The following is a 16,960-nucleotide window of genomic DNA, read 5'->3' on the forward strand; positions in this document are numbered from 1 at the left end:
CCTACATGCAGTAGATCTTCCTCAATATGTTGGGCCAGAGCTGATTGAAATGAAAGATAGAACCATCTGCTGTTGCTCTTTTCATAATAAACATTGAACTTACCGCTTCCCAGATAATTGTTGATATTCCAAGGGTACTTTTGATTTCCCGAGTGATACACATTTACTGCTGGCCTTTGGAGGTTGCTCTTCATTGGAACTGGAGGGCTGCTGGTTTTCCTGCAGTTCTTCCATTATTGGCTGTGAGCTCAGCAGCTTCTGGTTGAACCTCTCCAATCTCAAGGCAGGTTCACTTCAGAGACCTGATTGTCAGCCAGTTTCAGTTTTGGTGAGACGTATGTCCAGCCCTCTTGCGCTACAGTAAAAAAAAACAATTAAAAACTGAACTGGAAACACCATGAACTTCATTTAATTTGTTGCCCTTCCCGTCTTTCACTGCTCAATAAATTCTCCATGGGCATTTTAAAACAATGTTCAAGAATGATTGAAGACTCAATCTTTATCAATAATTCTGGTGAGGACACTAAGTGTAATATATCCTAATTTGCAACCAATTAGAACAAATGTACATTTCTATAAAACCTCACTCCCGCTGGATCTCGTAAACTGTTTTAAAGCCAATGGAGTACTTTTGAATCATATCATATTTTTGAATCAGATTCACCTGAGGAAGGAGCAGTGCTCCGAAAGCTAGTGTTTGAAACAATCCTGTTGGACTTTAACCTGGTGTTGTAAGACTTCTTACTGTGCTCACCCCAGTCCAACGCCGGCATCTCCACTTCATGACTAGCAACAAGGTCAAGGAAGCCCTTTTATACCTCGAGCATTGGCTTCCTGCAGCCATTTCACCTTCTGCACCTTTTCTATATTAACTATATATTGATTTCATAGCAAAAAACAATAATTAAATTAATGTTTATTCATTAGTGAACATGGATTATCATTAGTGAATTGTTGTATTCGGTAATTATATTGTAAAGACTCGACCTTTATTTAAAAAAATAACATTACCAACCAAAATGTTTCCAGAAACTGCAGAGCTATCCGAATTTGTTTGAAAAAATAAATTGCCTCATAACTTTGAGAAGTTACAAGACATCATATTCTGCCAAGACTATATGGGCTAGGCAGTGGCGTAATGGTATTGTAACTGGGCTAGTAATCCAGAGACCCAGGTTAATGCTCTGGGGATCTGGGATCGAATCTGGCTATGACAGATGTTGAAATTGAATAAAAGTCTCAAATTAAAGGTTAAAAAAAAAATGTTTGAGAGGTTGTATTAAGTGGAGAAGTATAGATACCGTACACTACACAGCGAGTGATGTCTTAAGACAACAATAGACCATTGTTTTTCTTTTTTTCTTTCCAGGTAACCCGATCTGGTCCAAAACAGCTCAGTTTGCATACCCAGCAGAAGTTACATAGACCGGGGGAAGATTTTCCACTCCCAGTTTTGAAGGGGCAGGATAGGCGGTGGGAGCAGGATATCCCACAGGAGCCCTAAAATGCGTTTGACCTTGGTGGGATTTCCCATTTCAATTGTCCCCTTCCTCTTCTAAAAATGTAACAGGAGTCCCCCATTTGAATAGATTTGAATATAATGATCAGCTCTTCACGCCAGGTGGTCCATCCCCATTCGATTATCCAGACATGTCGGCATGAGGGCAGGCTGACGTGAATCATGACAGGTCCCCCATGATGTGCACTTTGCAAGCAGAAGAGGCATGCAGGTGAAGGACATACCCCAGGGGGGGAGAGGGTCATGCCCGGGCAGTACCCGGGGACTATTGGGGGGGGGGGGGGGGTAAAGTATGTGGGTGTTCCATGGGGGGATGTTCCTTTGCAGATGCGGGTAGCCGATTTCATCGGTGGGAGACTTTGTGAACGGGGTTCAGTATGGGGAGAAAGGGGTGCTCCATGAAGGGGTACAGTGGTTTCTGTGGGGGTGAGAAGATAGGTTTTATTTTTATTTTTAAAGATTGGGGTGCCGTTTAAAAATGGTGCCCCAATCTTCTACAGACTATGTTTCTCATCAGGCCTGCCCTGCCAGCATGACATTGCGGGTCCGCATCCCTTGGTCTTTTTTGTTTAAGTCCTGAAAAATATGGTGGAGAAGAACAAAAGAGCAAGGGGCAGGAATCGACAATTCAGCCCCTCAAGCCCACTCCATCCTTCATTATGATCATGGCTGATCTCATCTCGGTCTCAACTCCGCTTTCCTACCCGTTCTCCATAACTCTTCAACCCATTACTCATTAAAAATCTGTCTACCTCCTCCTTAAATTTACTCAATGTCCTGGCATCCAACACAGTTTCGTGTCGTGAATTCCACAAATTCACGACCCTTTTAGAGAAGTAATTTCTCCTCACCTGTTTTAAATCTGCTGTCCCTTATCATGAAACTATGAACTCTCGTTCTAAATTGTCCCACAATCCTTGGGGCTGGTAGCTTCCACCCCTATTCTTCCCACCAGCTGCACCATCTGCCAGCAAATGAACATAAGAACTAGGAGCAGGAGTAGGCCATATGGCCCCTCGAGCCTGCTCCGCCATTCAATGAGATCATGGCTGATCTTTTGTGGACTCAGCTCCACTTTCGAACACGATAACCCTTAATCCCTTTATTCTTCGAAAAACTATCGATCTTTATCTTAAAAACATTTAATGAAAGAGCCTCAACTGCTTCATTGGGCAAGGAATTCACAAGATTCACAAACCTTTGGGTGAAGACGTTCCTCCTTAACTCAGTCCTAAATCTACTTCCCCTTATTTTGAGGCTATGCCCCCTAGTTCTGCTTTCACCCGCCAGTGGAAACAACTTGCCCGCATCTATCCGATCTATTCCCTTCATAATTTTGTATGTTTCCATAAGATCCCCCCATATCTTTCTAAATTCCAACGAGTACAGTCCCAGTCTACTCAACCTCTCCTCATAATCCAACCCCTTCAGCTCTGGGATTAACCTCGTGAAACTCCTCTGCACACCCTCCAGCGCCAGTACGTCCTTTCTCAGGTAAGGAGACCAAAACTGAACACAATACTCCAGGTGTGGCCTCACTAACACCTTATACAATTGCAGCATAACCTCCCTAGTCTTAAACTCCATCCCTCTAGCAATGAAGGACAAAATTCCATTCGCTTTCTTAATCACCTGTTCACCTGTAAACCAACTTTTTGTGACTCATGCACGAGCACACCCAGGTCTCTCTGCACACCAGCATGTTTTAATATTTTATCATTTAAATAATAATCCATTTTGCTGTTATTCTTACCAAAATGGATAACCTCACATTTGTCAACATTGTATTCCATCTGCCAGACCCTAGCCCATTCACTTAACCTATCCAAATCCCTCTGCAGACTTCCGATATTCTCTGCACTTTTTGCTTTACCACTCATCTTAGTGTCATCTGCAAACTTGGACACATTGCCCTTGGTCCCAAACTCCAAATCATCTATGTAAATTGTGTTCAATTGTTGGCCCAACACTGATCACTGAGAGACACCATTAGCTACTGATTGCCAACCAGAGAAACACCCATTAATCCCAAATCTTTGCTTTCGATTAATTAACCAATCCTCCATCCATGCTACTACTTTACCCTGAATGACATGCATCTTTATCTGATGCAGCAACCTTTTGTGTGGCACCTTGTCAAAGGCTTTCTGGAAATCCAGATATACCACATCCATTGGCTCCCAGTTATCCACCGCTCTGGTAATGTCCTCAAAAAATTCCATTAAATTATTTAGGCACGACCTGCCCTTTATGAATCCATGCTGCGTCTGCCCAATAGGACAATTGCCATCCAATTGCCTCGCTATTTATTCTTTGATGATAGATTCCAGCATCTTCCCTACCACCGAAGTTAAGCTCACTGGCCTATAATTACCCGCTTTCTGCCTACCTCCTTTTTTAAACATTGGTGTCACGTTTGCTAATATCCAATCCACCGTGACCACCCCAGAGTCAAGTCAATTATCACCAGTGCATTTGCAATTTCCCTAGCAATTTCTTTTAGCACTCTGGGATGTATTCCATCAGGGCCAGGAGACTTGTCTACCTTTAGCCCCATTAGCTTGGCCATCACTACCTCCTTCATGATAACAATCATCTCAAGGTCCTCACCTGTCATAGCCTCATTTCTATCAGTCACTGGCATATTATTTGTGTCTTCCACTGTGAAGACCGACCCAAAAAACCTGTTCAGTTCCTCAGCCATTTCCTTATCTCCCATTATTAAATCTCCCTTCTCATCCTCTTAAGGACCAATATTTAACTTTTTTTTGTTTTACATATTTGTAGAAACTTTTACTGTCTGTTTTTATATTCTGAGCAAGTTTACTCTCATAATCTATCATACTCTTCTTTATAGCTATTTTAGTAGATTTCTGTTGCCCCCTAAACATTTCCCAGTCCTCTAGTCTCCCACCAATCTTTGCCACTTTGTATGCTTTTTCCTTCAATTTGATACTCTCCCTTATTTCCTTAGATATCCACGGTCGATTTTCACTCTTTCTACCGTCCTTCCTTTTTGTTGGCATAAACCTTTGCTGAGCACTGTGAAAAATTGCTTGGAAGGTTCTCCACTGTTCCTCAACTGTTTCACCATAAAGTCTTTGCTCCCAGTCTACCAGAGCTAGCTGTTTTCTCATCCCATTGTAATCTCCTTTGTTGAAGCACAAACCACGAGCTTTTGATTTTACCTTCTCACCCTCCATCTGTATTTTAAATTCCACCATATTGTGATCGCTCCTCCCGAGAGGATCCCTAACTATGAGATCATTAATGAATCCTGTCTCATTACACAGGACCAGATCTAGGACCGCTTGTTCCCTTGCAGGTTCCATTACATGCTGTTCAAGGAAACTATTGCGGATACATTCGGAAGGGCTTCTGGGTCCACGTGCAAAGTTGCTTTGGCGCCTATGATTTCCCCCAAACCTTCCTGGAAGACCTCTGGGTATTTTTGGAGTACTCCACTCAACTGCCCGCTTCCACTCTGGAAAATTTTCATCCAATCTAATTTTAGATCTTTCAGCCAGTTCCGTCCAATTAAGCTCGGTCCGGAGCCCTCTACTATAGTCAATGGTAATCTGAGCAATTGTTTCTCATATTCCACGGGTACATGAGTCGTGCCTAGAACTTCCAGGGGTTCCCCCGTGTAGGTTTTAAGTTTCGTCAATGTTTTTGTTAGGGTTAGTGGCTGGAGTCCATCTTCGATTTTTCTAAATGCTGCCACTCCCATTACTGATACGGCCGCACCCGTGTCTATTTCCATTATTGTCGGCCGCCCGTTCACCCATGGGGTAATCCTAATGGGTTCTGCTTTCTTTGTTGCAATATTATATAATTGTTCCTCTTCGGAGGAGGATGGGGCGTCTAGGTTGTGTACTTCCCTGCGTCCCCACGTGCTATTCCTCTTTTGCCACCTCCTTCTTGGGTTTCTGTCATTGTTACCCCACTGTCTGGTGCCAGAAACGGTCCTTCTCTGTTGGGGGAGCCCCGGCCGGTACTTCCCTCTGTCTCCAGTTAGTCCTGGCAGACTTGGGGGCAGTTCTGGGGTTTTCCTTTTTCCCTCTATTCCTCAGATTTTTCCTGAGGGCGGCTATCTGGTAGCAGGACCCGTTGTGGTAGTCCCTCTCACAGGTATCTACCTCCATTGGCGTGCCCTGTAGTTCCTGCGCCCCACTTGCTGCCTTTTCTAGGGACAGTGCGAGCTGTAACGCCTGCCTGCAGTTAGCTCTGTTTCCGGCAACAGGCGTTTCCTGTATTGTGAGGTTGTTTATACCACACACTAACCGGTCCCGAAGCATTTCATTTAGCGTCGTCGGGCCGAACTCACGGCGGGTCAAGAAATTTGTGACTGACTCCCTGTCTTCCCGCTTCGCTGTGTAGAATCTGTACCTACGCAAAATGAGGGGTGGTTTTGGGTCGTAGTGCTCTTTCACCAATTCCGTTACTTCTTGGAAAGTTTTCGTGTCCGGCGCATCGGGGTGAGTCAGAATACGTATAATGGCAAAAGCTGAGGGTCCGCACGCCGACAGCAGGATAAGCCGTCTCCTTTTATCCGTCAGTATATCATTTGCCCCGAAGAAGTAACACATTCTCTCCACATACTGGGACCAGTCCTCAATAGCCGGGTCGAATGCCTCTAACCTTCCAAAACACGGCATTTTTAAAATGGCAAGGCTTACCCTCCGAGTGCGGCAGCTGGTCTCCGCAAAATTCTTAGTTTACCTCGTTGCCACTGTAGTATTCCACCGGAGGCAGGAGTTCCGTCACCACACCAATATTTATTTACAATAATGATATTACAGGAGCAGCTACAAACAGTGCTGCTAGCAATCCAGTAAACTTAAGACTGCTCACAAAGCCTACACAGGAGCTATCATTGAGGGAGCTCATACTCCAATTGGCCAACCAATAAAGCCAATTGGAGTTCATGACGCAATCGACATGTAGATTAAAATCCTCCATGATAACTGCTGTACCATTTCTACATGCATCAGTTATTTCTTTGTTTATTGCCTGCCCCACTATAATGTTACTATTTAGTGGCCAATAGACTACTCCTATCAATGACTTTTTCGCCTTACTATTCCTGATTTCCACCCAAATGGATTCAACCTTATCCTCCATAGCACCGATGTCATCCCTTACTATTGCCCGGATGTCATCCTTAAATAACAGAGCTACACCACCTCCCTTACCATCCACTCTGTCCGTCCGAATAGTTTGATACCCTTGGATATTTAACTCCCAGTCGTGACCATCCTTTAACCATGTTTCAGTAATGGCCACTAAATCATAGTCATTCACGATGATTTGCACCATCAACTCATTTACCTTATTCCGAATACTGTGAGCATTCAGGTAAACTACACTTACGTTGGCTTTTGTACCTCTGTTTTGAATCTTAACACCTGGATCAGTAACCTCTCCTAAGTTATATTTCCTCTTAACTTTTCTCCTAATTTTCCTTGTCGTTGAACCCATATCTTCATGTAATAACCTGCCGCGCCCACGATGTTGTGCCGACCTTTGTCCTAGATTTATCATAGATTATCATAGAATTCACAGTGCAGAAGGAGGCCATTCGGTCCATCGAGTCTGTACCGGCTCTTGGATAGAGCACCCTACCCAAGGTCAACACCTCCACCCTATCCCCATTACCCAGGAACCCCACCCAACACGAAGGGCAATTTTGGACACTAAGGGCAATTTATAATGGCCAATCCACCTAACCTGCACATCTTTGGACTATGGGAGGAAACCGGAGCACCCGGAAGAAACACACGCACACACGGGGAGGATGTGCAGACTGCGCACAGACAGTGACCCAAGCCGGAATCGAACCTGGGACCCTGGAGCTGTGAAGCAATTGTGCTATCCACAATGCTACCGTGCTGCCCTTAAGAAGAAATTAATCGACACTCCATCATTCTACCGTAATCCATGTAACTATCCAATAGTCGCTTGAAGGTCCCTAATGTTTCCGACTGAACTTCTTCCACAGGCAGTGCATTCCATGCCCCCACTACTCTCTGGGTAAAGTACCTACCTCTGAAATCCCCCCCAATATCTTCCATCATTCATCTTAAATTCATGTCCCCTTGTAATGGTTTGTTCCACCCGGGGAAAAAGTCTATGACTGCCTACTCTATCTATTCCCCTGATCATCTGATAAACCTCTATCAAGTCGCCTCTCATCCTTCTCCATTCTAATGAGAAAAGCCTAGCACCCTCAACCTTTCCTCGTAATGTGGAGATGCCGGCGTTGGACAGGGGTAAGCACAGTAAGAAGTCTTACAGCACCAGGTTAAAGTCCAACAGGTTTGTTTCAAACACGAGCTTTCGGAGCGCTGCTCCTTACTCAGGTGAAACACCTGAGGAAGGAGCAGCGCTCCGAAAGCTCGTGTTTGAAACAAACCTGTTGGACTTTAACCTGGTGTTGTAAGACTTCTTACTCTGCTTTTCTCGTAAGACCTATTCTCCATTCCAGGCAACATCCTGGTAAGTCTCCTTTGCACCTTTTACAAAGCTTCCACATCCTTCCTAAACTGAGGTGACCAGAACTGCACACAGTACTCCAAATGTGGCCTTCCCAAGGTTTTGTGCAGCTGCATCATCACCTCACGGCTCTTAAATTCAATCCCTCTGCTGATGAACACGAGCACACCATTGGCCTTCTTCACAGCTCTATCCACTTGAGTGGCAACTTTTAAAGATCTATGAACATAGACCCCAAGATCTCTCTGCTCCTCCACATTGCCAAGAACCCTACTGTTAACCCTGTATTCCGCATTCATATTTGTCCTTCCAAAATGGACAACCTCACACTTTTCAGGGTTAAACTCCATCTGCCACTTCTCAGCCCAGCTCAGCATCCTATCTATGTCTCTTTTCAGCCAACAACAGCCCTCCTCACTATCCACAACTCCACCAATCTCCGTTTCATCTGCAAATTTACTGACCCACCCTTCAACTCCCTCATCCAAGTCATTAATGAAAATCACAAGCAGCAGAGAACCCAGAACTGATCCCTGCGGTGCGCCACTGGTAACTGGGCTCCAGGCTGAATATTTGCCTCCACCACCATTCTCTGACTTCTATCGGTGAGCCAGTTCGCTATCTACCTGGCCAAATTTCCCACAATCCCATGCCTCCTTACTTTCTGCAGAAGCCTACCATGGGGAACCTTACCAAATGCCTTACGAAAATCCATGTACACTACATCCACTGCTTTACCTTCATCCACATGCTTGGTCACCTCCTCAAAGAATTCAGTAAGACTTGTAAGGCAAGACCTACCCCTCATAAATCCGTGCTGACTATCCCTAATCAAGCAGTGTCTTTCCAGATGCTCAGAAATCCTATCCCTCAGTACCCTTTCCATTACTTTACATACCACCGAAGTAAGACTAGCTGGCCTGTAATTCCCAGGGTTATCCCTATTCCCGTTTTGAACAGGGGCACGACATTCGCCACTCTCCAATCCACTGGTACCAGCCCTGTTGACAGTGGGGACGAAAAGATCATTGCCAACGGCTCTGCAATTTAATCTCTTGCTTCCCAAAGAATCCTTGGATATATCCCGTCAGGCCCGGTGGACTTGTCTATCCTCAAGTTTTTCAAAATGCCCAACACATCTTCTTTCCAAACAAGTATGTCCTCGAGCTTACCAGTCTGTTTCACACTGTCCTCTCCAACAATATGACCCCTCTCATTTGTAAATACTGAAGTACTCGTTCAAGACCTCTCCTATCTCTTCAGACTCACTGCACAATCTCCCATTACTGTCCTTGATCGTACCTACCCTCGCTCTAGTCATTCTCATATTTCTCACATATGTGTAAAAGGCCTTGGGGTTTTCCTTGATCCTACCCACCAAAGATTTTTCATGCCCTCTCTTAGCTCTCCTAATCCCTTTCTTCAGTTCCCTCCTGGCTATCTTGTATCCCTCCAGCGCCCTGTCTGAACCTTGTTTCCTCAGACTTACATAAGTCTCCTTCTTCCTCTTAACAAGACATTCAAACTCTCTTGTCAACCATGGTTCCCTCATTCGGCCATCTCTTCCCTGCCTGACAGGGACATACATATCAAAGACACGCAGTACCTGTTCCTTGAACAAGTTCCACATTTCAGTTGGGTCCTTCCCTGACAGCCTATGTTCCCAACTTATGCACTTTAATTCTTGTCTGACAGCATTGTATTTACTCTTCCCCCAATTGTAAACCTGGCCCTGTTGCACGCACCTATCCCTCTCTATTATTTAAGTGAAAGTGACAGAATTGTGGTCACTATCTCCAAAATGCTAACCCACTAACAAATCTATCACTTGCCCAGGTTCATTACCAAATACCAAATCCAATATGGCCTACCCTCTGGTCGGACAATCTACATACTGCGTTAGAACAAAGAACAAAGAAAATTACTGAACAGGAACAGGCCCTTCGGCCCTCCCAGCCTGCGCCGATCCAGATCCTTTATCTAAACCTGTCTCCTATTTTCCAAGGTCTACTTCCCTCTGATCCCGCCCGTTCATATACCTGTCTAGATGCATCTTAAATTATGCTATCGTGCCCGCCTCTACCACCTCCGCTGGTAAAGCGTTCCAGGCACCCACCACCCTCTGCGTAAAAAACTTTCCACGCATATCTCCCTTAAACTTTCCCCCTCTCACCTTGAAATCGTGACCCCTTGTAACTGACACCCCCACTCTTGGGAAAAGCTTGTTGCTATCCACCCTGTCCATATCTCTCATAATTTTGTAGACCTCAATCAGGTCCCCCCTCAACCTCCGCCATTCCAATGAAAACAATCCTAATCTACTTAACCTTTCTTCATAGCTAGCACCCTCCATACCAGGCAACATCCTGCTGAACCTCCTCTGCACCCTCTCCAAAGCATCCACATCCTTCTGGTAATGTGGCGACCAGAACTGCACGCAGTATTCCAAATGTGGCCTAACCAAAGTCCTATACAACTGTAATATGACCTGCCGACTCTTGTACTCAATACCCCATCCGATGAAGGCAAGCATGCTGTATGCCTTCTTGACCACTCTATCAACCTGCGTTGCCACCTTCAGGATACAATGGACCTGAACTCCCAGATCTCTCTGTACATCAATTTTCCCCAAGACCCTTCCATTGACCATATAGTCCGCTCTTGAATTTGATCTTCCAAAATGCATCACCTCGCATTTGCCTGGATTTGCCTTTTCTCTGCCCAACTCTCCAATCTATCTATATTTTGTTGTATTCTCTGACAGTCCTCCTTGCTATCTGCAACTCCACCAATCTTAGTATCATCTGCAAACGTGCTAATCAGACCACCTATACCTTCCTCCAGGTCATTTATGTAGATCACAAACATCAGTGGTCCGAGCACGGATCCCTGTGGAACACCTCTAGTCACCCTTCTCCATTTTGAGACACTCCCTTCCACCACTACTCTCTGTCTCCTGTTGCACAGCCAGTTCTTTATCCATCTAGCTAGTACACCGTGAACTTCTAGCTAGTACACCATACGACTTCACTTTTGCCATCAACCTGCCATGGGAAACCTTATCAAACGCCTTACTAAAGTCCATGTATATGACAGCTACAGCCTTTCCCTCATCAATTAACTTTGTCACTTCCTCAAATAATTCAATTAGGTTTGTACGAGATGACCTTCCCTCCACAAACCCATGCTGCCTATCACTGATAAGTCTATTTTCTAACAGATGTGAATAGATCCTATCCCTCAGTATCTTCTCCAACAGTTTGCCTACCACTGACGTCAAGCTCACAGGTCTATAATTCCCTGAATTATCCCTGCTACCCTTCTTAAACAAAGGGACAACATTAGCAATTCTCCAGTCCTCCGGGACCTCACCCGTGCTCAAGGATGCTGCAAAGATATCTGTTAAGGCTCCAGCTATTTCGACCCTCACTTCCCTCAGTAACGTGTGATAGATCCTATCCGGCCCTGGGGACTTGTCCACCTTAATGTCTTTTAGAATACCCAAAACTTCCCCTTCCGGATGACAACTTGACCTAGAGTATTTAAACATCCATCCCTAGCCTCAACATCCATCTTGTCCCTCTCCTTTGTGAATACCGATGCAAAGTACTCATTAAGAATCTCACCCATTTCCTCCGAGTCCACGCATAAATTTCCTCTTTTGTCTTTGAGTGGGCCAATGCTTTCTCTAGTTACCCTCTTGCTCCTTACATACGAATATAAGGCTTTGGGATTTTCCTTAACCCTGTTCGCCAAAGATATTTCATGACCCCTTTTAGCCCTCTTTATTGCGCATTTGAGATTCGTCTTACTTTCCCGATATTCCTCCAAAGCTCCATCAGTTTTGAGTTGCCTAGATCCTATGTATGCTTCCTTTTTCATCTTAGCTAGTTTCACAATTTCACCCGTCATCCATGGTTCCCTGATCTTGCCATTTCTATCTTTCATTTTCACAGGAACATGTCTGTCCTGCACTCTAATCAACCGTTGCTTAAAAGACTCCCGCATTTCAAATGTGGATTTACCCTTAAACAGCTGCTCCCAATCCACATTCCCTAGGTCCTGCGGAATTTTGTTATACTCTGCCTTTCCCCAATTTAGCACCCTTCCTTTCGGACCACTCTTGTCCTTGTCCATGAGTATTCTAAAACTTACGGAATTGTGATCGCTATTCCTAAAGTAATCACCGACTGAAACATCAACCACCTGGCTGGGATCATTCCCCTATACCAGGTCCAGTATGGCCCCTCCCCGAATTGGACTATTTACATACTGCTCTAAAAAACTCTCCTGGATGCTCCTTACAATCTCTGCTACATCTACGCCTCCAACACTACACGAATCCCATTCAATGTTGGGGAAGTTAAAATCTCCCATCACAACCACCCTATTGCTCCTACATTTTTCTATAATCTGTCTGTATATTTGTACCTCTACTTCATGCTCGCTTTTGGGAGGCCTGTAGTAAAGTCCCAACCCTTCCTATTTCTTAGCTCTATCCATATTGCCTCAGTGCTCGAATCCTCCATGGTGCCCTCCTTAATCACAGCTGTGATATCATCTCTGATGAGTAATGCAACTCCTCCACCCCTTCTACCTCCCTCTCTATCCCTCCTGAAGCATCTATCCCCTGGGATATTCAGTTGCCAGTCCTGCCCTTCCCTCAACCAAGTCTCAGTAATACCAATAACATCATATTCCCAGGTACTGATCCAAGCCCTAAGTTCATCTGCCTCACCTGCTACACTTCTCGCATTAAAACAAATGCACCTCAGACCACCTGTCCCTTTGTGTTCATCATCTCTTCCCTGTCTACTCTTCCCCTTAGTCACATTGAGTTTATTGTCTAGTACCTTACTGGCTTTAGTTGCTGCTTCTTTACTGACCTCTAACTTCCTAATCTGGTTCCCATCCCCCTGCCACATTAGTTTAAAACCTCCCCAAAAGTGTTAGCAAAAGCACCCCCTAGGACATTGGTTCCAGTCCTGCCCAGGAGTAGACCATCCGGTTTGTAATGGTCCCACCGCCCCCAGAACCGGTTCCAATGTTCCAAAAATCTGAACACCTCCCTCCTGCACCATCTCTCAAGCCACGTATTCATTCTGACTATTCTTGAATTTCTACTCTGTTAGAAAAGCTACCTGGACACACTGCACAAACACCACCCCATACAAACTATTTGATCTAAAGAGTTTCCACTCAATGTTTGGGAAGTTGAAATCACCCATGACTACTACCCTGTGACTTCTGCACCTTTCCAAAATCTGTTTCCCAATCTGTCCCTCCACATCTCTGCTGCTATTTGGGGGGCCTATAGAAAACTCCCAAGAAGCTGACTGCTCCTTTCCTATTTCTGACTTCAACCCATACTACCTAATTTGTAAATACTGCTACCTCCTCGAACTGCCTTTCTGCAGCTGTTATACTATCTCTAATTAACAATGCCACCCCTCCACCTCTTTTACCACCCTCCCTAATCTTATTGAAACATCTATAACCAGGGACCTCCAACAACCATTTCTGCCCCTCTTCTACCCAAGTTTCCGTGATGGCCACCACATCGTAGTCCCAAGTACCGATCCATGCCTTAAGTTCACCCACCTTATTCCTGATGCTTCTTGCATTGAAGTATACACACTTCAACCCATCTCCGTGCCTGCAAGTACTCTCCTTTGTCAGTGTTCCCTTCCCCACTGCCTCACTACACGCTTTGGCGTCCTGAATATCGGTTAGCTTAGTTGCTGGACTACAAATCCGGTTCCCATTCCCCAGCCAAATTAGTTTAAACCCTCCCAAAGAGTACTTGAAAACCTCCCTCCCAGGATATTGGTGCCCCTCTGGTTCGGATGCAACCCGTCCTGCTTGTACAGGTCCCACCTTCCCCAGAATGCGCTCCAATTATCCAAATAACTGAAGCCCTCCCTCCTACTCCATTCCTGCAGCCACGTGTTCAACTGCACTTTCTCCCTATTCCTAGCCCCGCTATCACGTGGCACCGGCAACAAACCAGAGTTGACAACTCTGTCTCTCCTGGCTTACCATTTATAGAACAGTACAGCACAGAACAGGCCCTTCGGCCCTCAATGTTGTGCCGAGCCATGATCACCCCACTCAAACCCACGTATCCACCCTATACCCGTAACCCAACAACCCCCCACTTAACCTTACTTTTATTAGGACACTACGGGCAATTTAGCATGGCCAATCCACCTAACCCGGTGCCCCTCTGTTTATGTTTTTACTTCCCGTTTGATTCCTTTTAGTATTACTGGGCCTATTCACTGAGCTTCCCTCAGCCACTTGCACTGTCGCCCTTTTTGATTTTTGACTATGGCTTCTCTGCCTTACACTTTCCCCCCTACTGCCTTTTGTTTCTGTCCCTGTTTTACTACCTTCCGACTTCCTCCATTGGTTCACATCCGCTTGCCACATTAGTTTAAACCCTCCACAACAGCTCTAGCAAACACCCCCCCAGGACATCGGTTCCAGCCCTGCCCAGGTGCAGACCGTCCGGTTTGTACTGGTCCCACCTCCCCCAGAACTGGTTCCAATGCCCCAGGAATTTGAATCCCTCCCTCTTGCACCATCTCTCGAGCCACGCATTCATCCTATCTATCCTGACATTCCTACTCTGACTAGCCCGTGGCACAGGTAGCAATCCTGAGATTACTACTTTTGAGTTCCTACTTTTTAGTTTCACTCCTAACTCCCTGAATTCAGCTTGTAAAACCTCGTCCTGTTTTTACCTATATCGTTGGTGCCTATGTGCACCACGGCAGCTGGCTGTTCACCCTCCCCCCCCCCTAGAATGCCCTGCAGCTGCTCTGAGAAATCCTTGACCCTTGCACCAGGGAGGCAACATACCATCCTGGAGTCTTGATTGCATCCGCAGAACCGCCTGTCTATTCCCCTTACGATTGAGTCCCCTATCACTATAGCCCTGCCATTCTTCTTCCTGCCCTGCTGCGCAGCAGAGCCAGCCACAGTGCCATGAACCTGGCTGCTGCTGCCTTCCCCTGGTGAGCCATCTCCCTCAACAGTATCCAAAGCGGTATATCTTTTGAAGGGAGTTGACCGCAGGGGACACCTGCACTGCCTTCCTACTCTTGCTCTGTCTTTTGGTCACCCATTTTCTATCTCCCTCAGTAACTTTCACTTGCAGTGTGACCAACTCGCTGTACGTACTATCCACGACATCTTCAGCATCGCGGATGCTCCAAAGTGAGTCCATCCGCAGCTCCAGAGCCGTCACGCGGTCGAACAGGAGCTGCAACTGGACACACTCCTTGTACGTGAAGGAGCCAGGGACAGTGGACGTGTCCCTGAGCTCCCACATCGCACACGAGTAGCATGACACGGGTCTGGGACCTCCTGCCATGTCTTAAACCTTTGGTTAACTTCAACAACTACAATTTCAAAAAAAACCCCAAGAAAAAATAAACAAATATACCAATGAAAAGAAAAAGAAAACAGAAAAACTACTTATCAGTCACTTACCAAGGATAAAAAGCAGCTCCTCCCTCCCCCAAGCTTCGAATTCCCACCTAGCTTCAAATTCCCAACTCACTCTCAGCTGTGTCTCACTCTGGCTGTGTCTTCCCTGGCTAACTGGGAGAACTCACTGGGAGTGAGAAAATACTAGCCCCAGTGTGGGCTGAGTCAGATTACGTCCTGTTTGCTGGCAGCTTTATCTGTTCTATCTTGTTGACCTGTCACACATGCTGTGTCCTTCCCTCTCTGCCTTTTGCCATTTCTCCACTTTGTTTTCCAATGGAATGTGGGTGTCGCTGACTGGGCCACCATTTGCTGCCCTCCCTAATTGCCCTTGTACCGAGTGTCTTGTTCAGCCATTTCAGAGGGCAGTTAAAAGTCAAACACATTGCATTGGGCCTGGAGTCACATGTAGGCCAAAAAAAGTATGGGCGGCAGATTTCCTTCCCGAAAGGACATCAGTGAACCAGATGGGTTTTTAACATCAATACTACAAAAGCAAAATACTGCGGAAGCTGGAAATCTGAAAGAAAAACAGAACATACTGGAAAACCCTGACATTTTTGGCAGCATCTGTGGAGAGGGGAGCAGAGTTAATGTCTTGAGTCTGTGTGACACAGCGGCACAGTGGTAAGCACTGCTGCCTCACAGCACCAGGGACCCGGGTTCAATTATGGCCTTGGATGACTTTGTGTAGTGTTTGCACATTCTTCCTTTGTCTGCCCGTGTTTCTCCCGGATGCTCCAGTTTCCTCACAGTCCAAAGGTGTGCAGGTTAGGTGGATTGTCCCTATCAATTGACCTTTCGTGTCCAAAGGTGCAGTTAGGTGGGGTTATGGGAATAGGGTGGGGGAATGGCCCTAGATAGCATGCTCTTTTGGAGGGTTGGTGCAGGCTCAATGGGCCGAATGGTCTCCTTCAGCACTGTAGGAATTTTACGGTTCTTGAATTTTCAGAAAAATTGACGATAGTTTCACAGTCACCATTGCTAAGATTATCTTCCAATTCTGGATTTTGTAAAAATTGTATTCTAAATTTCATCAGCTGTGGTGGATCGGACTGTTTTGACAGCAATTAATAAAAATTGGTTTTCAGAGTCACAATAGCTGAAAGAAACGGGAGTAAGGGCTGCTCTTGCCGACAAAGTTACAAAACAGTCACTTACTTTGCAATTCTCTGAGCTGCTGAGTGAAGATGAACCCTTTTTGGTACAATGCAGTTGGCCAGAGGCTGCTGACTGGACCTCCAGTTGCGAACAGCTCCCATTGAGCATTGCCTCCAGTTTTAATTGGTCAATTATCTTCAAATTGCAACATCTTCACACATAGTCACACTGTTGCAAAATACATCAGCTGATTTTCTAGTCCAGGACTGTTCCTTGCGATGGTGAATTCTGGCTGTCAGATTGTTACATTTGGACATGCACTGGATTGTTACGACTTGCTGGCACCATTCT

General features: G+C 45.6%; 1 long non-coding RNA gene across 1 annotated transcript in view; it reads right to left on the reverse strand.

Moving 5' to 3' along the window:
• LOC119956981 overlaps positions 1 to 16,752 on the reverse strand; it is a 39,935-nt gene extending 23,183 nt beyond the window's left edge. The window contains exons 1-2 of the long non-coding RNA XR_005458726.1: positions 16,670 to 16,752; positions 104 to 355 (exon numbers count right to left, since the gene is read on the reverse strand). This is a non-coding gene — a long non-coding RNA (uncharacterized LOC119956981). The remainder of the gene's footprint in view (positions 1 to 103; positions 356 to 16,669) is intronic.
• Between the last annotated feature and the right edge of the window lie 208 nt (positions 16,753 to 16,960).

This window comes from Scyliorhinus canicula, chromosome 25, assembly GCF_902713615.1.
Source record: "Scyliorhinus canicula chromosome 25, sScyCan1.1, whole genome shotgun sequence".
Lineage (NCBI taxonomy): Eukaryota > Metazoa > Chordata > Chondrichthyes > Carcharhiniformes > Scyliorhinidae > Scyliorhinus > Scyliorhinus canicula.